The sequence below is a fragment of the Chiloscyllium plagiosum genome, unplaced genomic scaffold (genome assembly GCF_037043375.1).
Source record: "Chiloscyllium plagiosum isolate Xiang-an unplaced genomic scaffold, Cpla_swu_hap1 HiC_scaffold_37, whole genome shotgun sequence".
In the NCBI taxonomy this organism is placed as follows: domain Eukaryota; kingdom Metazoa; phylum Chordata; class Chondrichthyes; order Orectolobiformes; family Hemiscylliidae; genus Chiloscyllium; species Chiloscyllium plagiosum.
The window spans coordinates 6,935,913-6,945,826 of record NW_028270175.1 but is presented as its reverse complement, the minus strand read 5'-3'; the positions used below and the strand labels follow the sequence as shown (position 1 = coordinate 6,945,826).

Here is a 9,914-nt window from a genome sequence, read left to right as displayed (position 1 = left end):
AGATACTTGAGTAACACATTAATGCTTTGAGAATTATATTCCCCACAGTGCGGAAACAGGCCCTTCAGCCCAACAAGTCCACACTGACCCTTGGAAGAGTAACCCACCCAGACCCATTTCCTTCTGACTAGTGCACCTAACACTATGGGCAATTTAGCATGGCCAATTCACCTGACCTGCACATCTTTGGATTGTGGGAGGAAACCCACGCAGACACGGAAAGAATGTGCAAACTCCACACAGACAGTCGCCTGTGGCTGGAATTGAACTTGGGTCCCTGCTACTGTGAGACAGCAGTGCTAACCACTGAGCCACCGTGTCGCCCTTTTATATCATAATTAGATAACAGTTACATTGGCTTAAGGCTGATTTGGAGGTGCCGGTGTTGGATTGGGGTGGACAAAATTAAAAATCACACAACCCCAGGTTATAGTCCAACAGATTTATTTGGAAGCACTAGCTTTCGGAGCGCTGCTCCTTCACCAGGTAGTCAGGTAACCACTTGAAGAAAAGGCAGCATGCTGAAAGCTAGTGCTTCCAAATAAACCTATTGGACTTTCACCTGGTGTTGGATGATTTTTAACTAGCTTAAAACTGGTACATTAACACCAGGTAAAATCCATTGTTCCCTTCTCAAAAATACAAGACTATCTTATGTTATGTGATTGTTAATGGAAGTGGGAAGACAAATTGATTGGACAATTACAATAGGCAACTTGAACTGAATGTCTAATTGTTTGTCTCCATCCAGTTGAATATCGTTGCGATGGTCTCGATGCTTTGCTAACAAAATCGGAGACGGCCGCCATTCATTCCCTTTCAAGGTATTTGTTCCTTCAAAAACTTTGCAGGCAAGTTGTCTCCATTCAATGGTCTTGTAATCTAGAAGACACAGTGATGCAAATGTGCAGCCATCTTTGACTGTGATTCCATTACACAGGAACATAGTTTAGTCTTTTTGCAAAAGAAAATCAATTAGGGTTCCAGCTAGTAAGTTCAAAATCAATTTTTTTGATATCAAGTACAATTTCACAAGGGAAGAAGTAAACAAGAGATTTCTGCTCCCCTGTTTCTGTTATGTATGCTTAACACAACAATTTTGGTGAATGAAATTAAGAGGTGCTGTCCAAACCTTGCACGTGTGGCGGCAATAAGGAAGTATTCAAAATTTGGGTGGAAGGGGTGTTGATGGAGGTCTCAGGGATAACCTTTCTGATAACACTTCAAATATGATTCTATCCTTGTGATCAAAGCATAACACTTGAATGGCCACTTCCAAGGAATGACCAGCTCAAAGTAACTACACTTCCTTCGAAATGAGGTTACTTTGGCCATAGAATGTATTCAGCCATTATGTGATGATTGAAAGGTCCCACTGCTGGCTAAATGTTCCTGACTGATAAAACAGTCCTTCTTTCAGCTGGAGCGTATGAGAGTGGAACTTTAACTGACCTCTGAGTTCACCCCAGAAAGAAACCCATGTGAACATTTCACTAATGTATTTACTTACTCAGATAGTCACCAATTGATACTGACAATGGCCCCTTCCTCAGGTCAGTGGCTTTTCAAACAGCAGCACGATGCCAATTTTTAAAGTTTACTCTTGGGATACAGGCCTTGCTGACAATATCACATTATTTGCCCATCCCTGATTACCACGGGTACTGGTGAATTTTCTTGAGCTGCAGTCATCTATGGTGTTGCTAGGTATGGAATGCCAGGATTGTGATCTAGAGACATTTAAGGAATAGTGACAGTGGATAAGTTAGGATAATATGTGCTGCTGTGGAGAAGAACTTATCTGTGTGGTGTTCCCCATTACATGGTGAGGCCTGTATCCCAAGAGTAAACTTTAAAAATTGGCATCGTGCTGCTGTTTGAAAAGCCACTGACCTGAGGAAGAGACCCCCCTCAATACCCTGATCCTGGGGTAGAGACCCCCACCCCCAATACCCTGATCCTGGGGTCACAGACCCCCCTCATTGCCCTGACCCTGGGGTCACAGACCCCCCTTATTACCTGACTCTGGGGTCACAGACCCCCCCCCAATACCCTGACCCTGGGGTCACAGACCCCCCTCAATACCCTGATCCTGGGGTCACAGACCCCCCTCATTACCCTGACCCTGGGGTCATAGATCCCCCTCATTACCCTGACCCTGGGGTCACAGACCCCCCTCATTACCCTGACCCTGGGGTCATAGATCCCCCTCATTACCCTGACCCTGGGGTCGTAGATCTACCTCAACCTGAGCCCTTCGTCCAGTTGACAGCTTGGCGCAAGCGTAGAATGCCGACTGCCGGCACAATGCCGTGTAGGCGCAGGCTCGGGGGAAGGTGACGGCGCAGGAATAGAATCCAAGAGGCGGGACGCTGAGTGACGGACATTGCCGGAAGGACGCACGCGCATACATCGGGAGGCGAGGCCTGAGACGGCCAACCCTACAGCGACGGCTGAACGCAGGCGCAGACTCATGTGGCGCCATCCGGAGTGACGACTGCCGGAACAGTGCCGTACTAGCGCAGGCGCAGTTAACTCCACAGCCGTGAAGCCAGCCAGGGTGCCGGTCGGACGCAGGCGCAGAGGCTCCGGTGTGCCGGCCGCCGGCAGGGCCTCATACCGCTCGGATTATCAGCTCGAAGAAGCCGCCTTGTGTGTGAGTGCCAGGCCGGGAGGAAGAGGCACCTTCACAGGGGAGGGTCAGCTGGACCGGGTAAGGAGCCGCTGTGTGTGTTGTTGGTGGAGGGTGTGAGTGTCCGGGGAGGGGCTGGTGGCTCTGGGCCGGACTCCACTCTCTGAGCACGGACAGAGCCACCGCTTTGTCTCCCCTGGAGCCTCGAGCCCTCACATTAAATCAATCTAAACATCACTCAAACAAAACTCTGTGAGTTCAAACCAGCAGGGCAACTAGTGCCCCTGTTCCGTGACATTGTAAAACCTCAGCTGAGAGTTTGATACAAAAGGTTTCCTGTGTCTGAGAGACTGCTGTGTGTTGAGAGACAGACGTACATTGCTATAGCGCCCTTCACAACCTCCGCTCGTCTCTCAGCACTGTGGCAGTCCCAGGCTAATGTTTAGTGGATATAGCTTGATATCCAATCATGGCAGATTCAATTAAATTCAATCAACTGGAATAAATTGCTGCTGCAATGTGTAACCACTGTCAGATTAGATTAGATCCCCTACAGTGTGGAAACAGGCCCTTCAGCCCAACAAGTCCATACTGACCCTCCGAAGAGTAACTCACCCAGACCCATTTCGCTCTGAATGATGCACCTGACACTGGGCAATTTAGCATGGCCAATTCACCTGACCTGCACATCTTTGGACTGTGGGAGGAAACTGGAGCACCCAGAGGAAACCCACACAGACAAGGGGAGAACATTGTTATGACAAAAATCTCCATCTAAAGGACTAATGTCCTTTAGGAAAGGAAATCGACTGTCCTTACCCAGTCTGGCCTACATGTGACTCCTGACCTACAGCGATGTGATTGACTCTTTAAGTGCTCTCAGGGAACACAGCCTGTGACACCTGATTGCATGAATGAATTTTAAAAAGAACAGACATTAAAATAGTATGTTTTGAAGTGTAGTCATTGTCATAATGCATGTGCTGAACAATTCACGCACAGTATGCTGTCCTAGTGTGATGTTAACCAAGGAAATCATTACTTTTTGTGATGTAGATTGAAGGGTAAATGTTTGGAAGGGCATTGGGGGATGACTCCCCTACTGCTTTTTGTTGAGATCTTCTTCATCTCTGTGAGAACAGATATGTCCTCAGTTTAACATCACATCTGAAAAACAACACCTAGCAAAAATGCACTTGCTTGGTACTCTACTGGAATGTTAGTATGTTTTGGTGCTTAACTGTTGGACTGAAATAAGTTATGGACGCTGTGTGTTTTGGAGGGGAGATGGTGAATGCTGTAGTTGCTTTGTGTAAAGATTGAGGTGCTGCCTTTTGCAAGTTTGTTGAGGAAGGTGGAGGGAGTGGGAAAATAGTGTGCTTTCAGGAAGTTTTAACAGTCATTGCACCACTTATGCTGTCCTGCCCCCTACTTACCTAGTATACGAACTTAGAATTGTCATAGAATCCCCACAGTGCAAAAAGAGATTATTCAGCCCATCAAGTCTGCACTGACTCTCTGAAGAGTATTCCCATCACCCCTCTAGCTAACCCACCCCTTCTACACATCTATGGTCACTGTAGGGAAATTTAGAATTACCAATCCCCACCTAACTTGCACATCTTTTTACTGGGGGAGGAAACCAAAACATTTTGAAATCCCATGCAGACACAGGGCGAACGTGCAAGCTCCACACAGACAGTCACTCAAGAATGGAATCAATCCCGGAGCCCTAGCACCATGAGACAGCAGTGCTAGCCACTGAGCCACCGTGCTGCCCTTTGGTAGGTGGATGTAGGCAGAAGGAGTTTTAAAGACTTGATTTTAAACATGAATTGACAGCTAAAATGACCAGTTCCAGGACAGTCTCTTCATGTGTAAATCAGATTTCAATAAAAATACAAGCTAAGCATATTGCATTTGAGTCCACTGTGTGCCTGACTAAACAAAGCAAGCAAAACAAATAGAGCGACAAGATCAGTACTTGTGTAGTATTTTGAAGGGTTGACTGAGGGAGGAATGTTGAAGTCACTAGAAAAAAACATCATCTTCAAATGGTGTCATGAGATTCTTAATGTTCATCTGAAGCCCCAGAAGATTTGAATGACTTATTGTCAGTTTTACAGTGAATGTTTCAGTAAAATACTGAAAGCTTCAACTGTTGCCCTAGTCTGGCATCATTTTGAATAGTTTAAGAGTAAAAAGATAATAACTCAGAGCGTCTATCTTTATTCTGCTGCCTCTGCCATGTGTCACTCACCAGTGAAATGACACTGCCACCCATTGTCCACTGACTCACTGCTGCCTGTGCTGGACCCACCATTGTAGGAGTCACCACTCTTTGTACCATCTCTTCATTGAGCCCACCTCGCTGATGCTGCTGAACCCATACTTGCTCCACGACCAAGAGTCTCTGGCTCCGCTGCTGCCCCACCAGTGCTAGGAGTCCCCGCTCTGGGCCTACTGTAGCCAGGAGTCCCTTGTTCTGCTGCCCAGCCAGGCCAGGCCGCCAGTGTGCCAAGAGTGCCCTGTTCTGGCCGCCCTCCTCCGAGATAGAACATGGAAAATTGCAGCACAGAACAGGCCCTTCAGCCCACGATGTTGTGCTGAGGATTAATCCTAATCTAAAACAAAATAACCTAACCTACGCTCCCCTCAATTCATTGCTGTCCATGTGCATATTCAGCGGTCACTTAAATGTCCCTAATGACTCTACTTCCACCACTACTGTTGGCAATGCATTCCATGCACGTGTAACTCTTTGCATAAAGTACCTATCTCTAAAATCTCCTCTATACCTTCCTCCTAACAACTTAAAACTATGACACCTCGTGGCAGTCAATCCTGACCTGTGGAAAAGTCTCTGGCTATCGACTCTATTCATGCCTCTTATACACCTCGATCGGGTCACCTCTCTTCCTCCTCTCCAGAGAGAAAAGTCCGAGCTTAGTCAACCTCTCCTTGTAAGACAAGCCCTCCAGTCCAGGCAGATCTTGGTAAACCTTCTTTGCACCCTCTCCAAAGCCTCTACATTTTTTCTGTTCACCCTATTATAGAACCGGACACAATATTCCAAGTGTGGTTTCACCAGGACTTTGTAGAGCTGCAGCAAAATCTCACGGCTCTTAAACTTAATCCCCCTGTTAATGAAAGCTAAAACACCATATGTTTTCTTAACAGCCCTATCCACTTGGATGGCAACTTTGAGGGATCTATGCACTTGAACACCAAAATCCTGCTGTTCCTCCACACAGCCAAGAATCCTGTCTTTAATCCTATATTCAGCATTCAAGTTTCAGCTTCCAAAATGCATCACTTTGCATTTATCCAGGTTGAACTCCATTTGCCATTTCTCAGCCAAGCTCTGCATACTGTCAATGTCACGCTGCAGCCTGCAATTTCCCTCGATACTATCAACGACACCTCCAAACTTTGTGTCATCGGCAAACTTATTAACCCACCCCTCAACCTCCTCATCCAAGTCATTTATGAAACTACAAAGAGCAGGGGCCCAAGAACAGAGCCCGGGGGACACCACTCACCACTGACCTCCAGGCAGAATACTTTCCATCTACAACGACTCTCTGCCTTCTGTCAGCCAGCCAGCCAATTCTGAATCCAGACAGCCAAATCTCCCTGTGTCCCATACCTCCTGACTTTATGAGCCTACCATGGAGAACCTTATTAAATGCCTTGTTGAAGTCCACGTACACCACATCCACTGCTTGACATTCATCGACCTGTCTCATCACCTCCTCAAAGAACTCAATAAGATTTGTGAGGCATGACTTGCCCCTTTCAAAGCCATGCTGACTGTTGTTAATCATGCTATACTTTTCCAAATCGTCATAAATCCTATTCCTCAGAATTCTTCCCAAAACCTTACTGACTACAGACGTAAGACTGACTGGTCTGTAATTGCCAGGGATTTTCCTATTCCCCTTCTTGAAAAGAGAAACAACATTTGCCTCCCTCCAATCCTATGACTCCCATGGAGAGTGAGGAAGCAAAGGTCTTCACCAGTGGCTTAGCAACCTCCTTTCTAGCTTCCCAGAGCAACCCAGGATAGATCTGGTCTGGCCCTGGGGACTTATCAATCTTAATGTTTGCCAAAATTTCCAGCTCATCAACTTCCTCAATCTTGATCTGTTCAAGGCCTGTTTCCCCACTCCTCAAAGTTCTCATTCACAATGTTCCTTGGTAAAAACCAAAGCATAAAACTCATTTAGGGCATCCCCTATCTGCTCAGACTCCACGCACAAGTTCCCAATGCTATCCCTGATCGGCCCTACCTTCTCCCTGATCATTCTGTTCTTCTTCACATATGAGTAAAATGTCTTTGGGTTCTCCCTAATCCTTCCCGTCAAGCCTTTTTCGTGCCCCCTCCTGGCTCTCCTCACTCCATTTCTGAGCTTCTTCCTAGCAAGCCTGTAATCCTCTAAAGCTGTGCTAGATCCTTGCTTCCTCCACCTTACGTAAGCTGCCGCCTTCCTTTTAACGGGAAGCTCCTCTGTTCTCATCATCCGAGGCTCCTTAATCTTACCCCTTCTTGGCTGTCTCAGAGGAACAAACTTATGCATCACTCCCAACAACTGCTCCTTAAACAGATATCGTTGCCATCTTGAAGAGTCCGCTCCTGACACCTCCGAATGTTGGAGGAGCTTTGCTGCCACTGACACTGCTGTCGGCCCCGAGTGCCAGGAGGACGAGCTTGCTGCCTGCTGCTGTCACTTCTGATCACCAGGAGGTGACGCATCCATTGCTGCTGCCACCTCTGACTGCCAGCAAACCCGCTGCCACTCTGTGCATGGCCTGTTCACTGCCATGCCGATTCTGCCAACTAACCCGCCAAAGACAAAAAAAAAAGAAAAAGAGCAGAAGTGAAAATAAGAACAAAAACAGATGAGAGCAGGCGAGCTTCAGGGAAAAGCCTGCACATTGCCCTGTTCCCCCACCGCCATCTTGAAAAATGTCTCATGCTCTGACAACTTCTGAAGAGTGCACCTCAGCAACCCTGTCTTTGTTGTTGTATCAACTAACTGTGTAAGTTTAAATCTTGATGTGGAAATTGAATCTAGAATCTTCTAACCCGTAGATGAGTGCTATCAACTGAGCTAAGTTAACGGTTTTATAATTGGTAAGTGATGAGCTGCACCTTCTCAGACCCCAACGCTATATCCTTTGGCCCTGAGATGTATCTATGGAAATGTTAAGAGGCAAGGGAGAGATGGTGGTAATGTCAGTGGGTAAATAATGCTGAGGCCCAGGCTAATCGTTCAGGAGAGATGATCGGAAGCCTTTCTACACAAAGGGTGATCGAGGTTTGGAACTCTCTTCCGCCAAGGGCAAGGGATGCTGGATCATTTCTTCATTTTAAATCTGCGATAGATAAGTTTTTATTATAGCTGAAAATGTGTTGCTGGAAAAGCGCAGCAGGTCAGGCAGCATCCAAGGAGCAGGAGAATTGACGTTTCGGGCATGAGCCCTTCTTCCTGAAGAAGGGCTCATGCCCGAAACATCGATTCGCCTGCTCCTTGGATGCTGCCTGACCTGCTGTGCTTTTCCAGCAACACATTTTCAGCTCTGATCTCCAGCATTTGCAGTCCTCACTTTCTCCTAGAAGTTTTTATTATACAAAGGTATTGAGGGATATGAGCCGAAGGCAGGTAGATGAAGTTAGGCCACAGATCAGCAGTGATCTAATTGAATGGCAAAACAGGTTCAAGGCGCTGAAAGGCCTCCTCCTGTTTCTAATGGGGATGTTTTAAAGCACGTTATGACAGCTGTTGGAATTTAAATTCAATTAGTTAAATCTGGAATTGAAGCCAGTCTCAATAATGGTAACCATAAGTATTCATTAATCATCTTGTTCATTTTATGGTTGGCAAGATATAATGTGTGTTGTGTCCCAGAAGTCCGTGCTGGGCCAGGGATGGTTGCTACGTTTGCTGAAACACAGAGGTAGGTAGGAAATTAAGTTATGAGGGGGAGATTGGTGAGCAACAAATGGATATAATAAGCATTCAAGAGTGCATTAAATGATTGATTGAACAGAAAAAGTGTAACAAGGAATTGGGAAAAGAGAAGAGAGTTTTGATTTGAGTTATCATTGACTCGTACCGAGATACAGTGAAAAGTATTGTTTTGTATATTAGCCAGACAATCATACCTTACTTAAGTACATCAGGGTAATAGAACAGAATGCACAATATAAAGATCAACTCTAATATATGAGCAGTCCGTTCATCAGTCTGATAACTGCAGGGAAGAAGCTGTTCTTCAATCTGTTGGTACTAAGTCACAAGGTGCTTTGTGTCTGCACGAGCTACCCAAATCAGCCAAATGACCATTTTCTCAGCTGTACCAAGGGGAGGAGTAAGCAGAGAGCAGGTGAATGCAAAGGAATAGGTGATGTGAGGTACATATGCTTTAATGCAAGGAGTATAGTGGGTAAGGCAGACGATCTTAGGGTCTGGGAGTATGACGTAATTGCGATCAGAGAGACTTGGTTGAAGAAAGGGCATGATTGGCAACTAAATGCTCCAGGATATAGATGATTCAAACAGACAGGGAGGAAAGTAAAAGGGGGTGTGGGGAAGGAGTTGCATTGCTTGTCAGGGATGATATCATGGCTGTGCTAAAAGAAGACACTATGGAAGGCTTGAGCAGTGAGGCATAATGGGTAGAGCTGAGAAATACAGGTGCAGTTACATTGTTGGGGCTGTACTACAATGGTGAATGTGAGGTAGAAGAACAAGTAGGTAAACAGATTATGGAAAGGTGTAGAGGCATCAGGGTGGTGGTGATGGGAGACTTTAAATTTTCCAACATTGACTGGGATACACTTAGTGTCAGAGGTCTGGATGGGGCAGAATTTGTGAGGAGCATCCAGGAAGGTTTTCTAGAACAGTGTGTCAATAGTCCAACTAGGGGAGGGGCCATATTGGGCCTGGTGTTGTGGAATGAGCCAGGCCAGGTGATAGAACTTGCAGTGGGGGGTTTCTTTGGGAATAGTGACCACAATTCTAAAAGTTTTAGAATACTCGTAGACAAAGGCGAGAATGGTCCAAAGGGAAGAGTACTAAACTGGGCCAAGGCCAATTATATCAAAATTCAGCAGGAGCTGTGAATTGTGGATTGGGGACAGCTATATGAAGTGCAGTCCACATTTGACTGGGAGGCTTTCAAAGGTAGTGCAGGATAGGCATGTCCCTTTGAAAACAAGGAAAAGGAAAGGCAAGATTCGTGAAATGTGGATGACAGGAGAAATTGTGCGATTAGC

The 9,914-nt window shown here is 46.1% G+C and overlaps 1 protein-coding gene across 2 annotated transcripts in view; it reads left to right on the top strand.

Annotated features, from left to right (window-relative positions):
• Positions 1-2,578: 2,578 nt before the first annotated feature.
• Positions 2,579-9,914, top strand: part of ctnnbip1 (catenin, beta interacting protein 1) — a 111,567-nt gene continuing 104,231 nt past the window's right edge. For both annotated transcript variants that reach the window (XM_087980278.1, XM_087980276.1), the window contains exon 1: positions 2,579-2,713. The gene's annotated coding sequence lies outside the window, so the exon portion shown is untranslated. The remainder of the gene's footprint in view (positions 2,714-9,914) is intronic.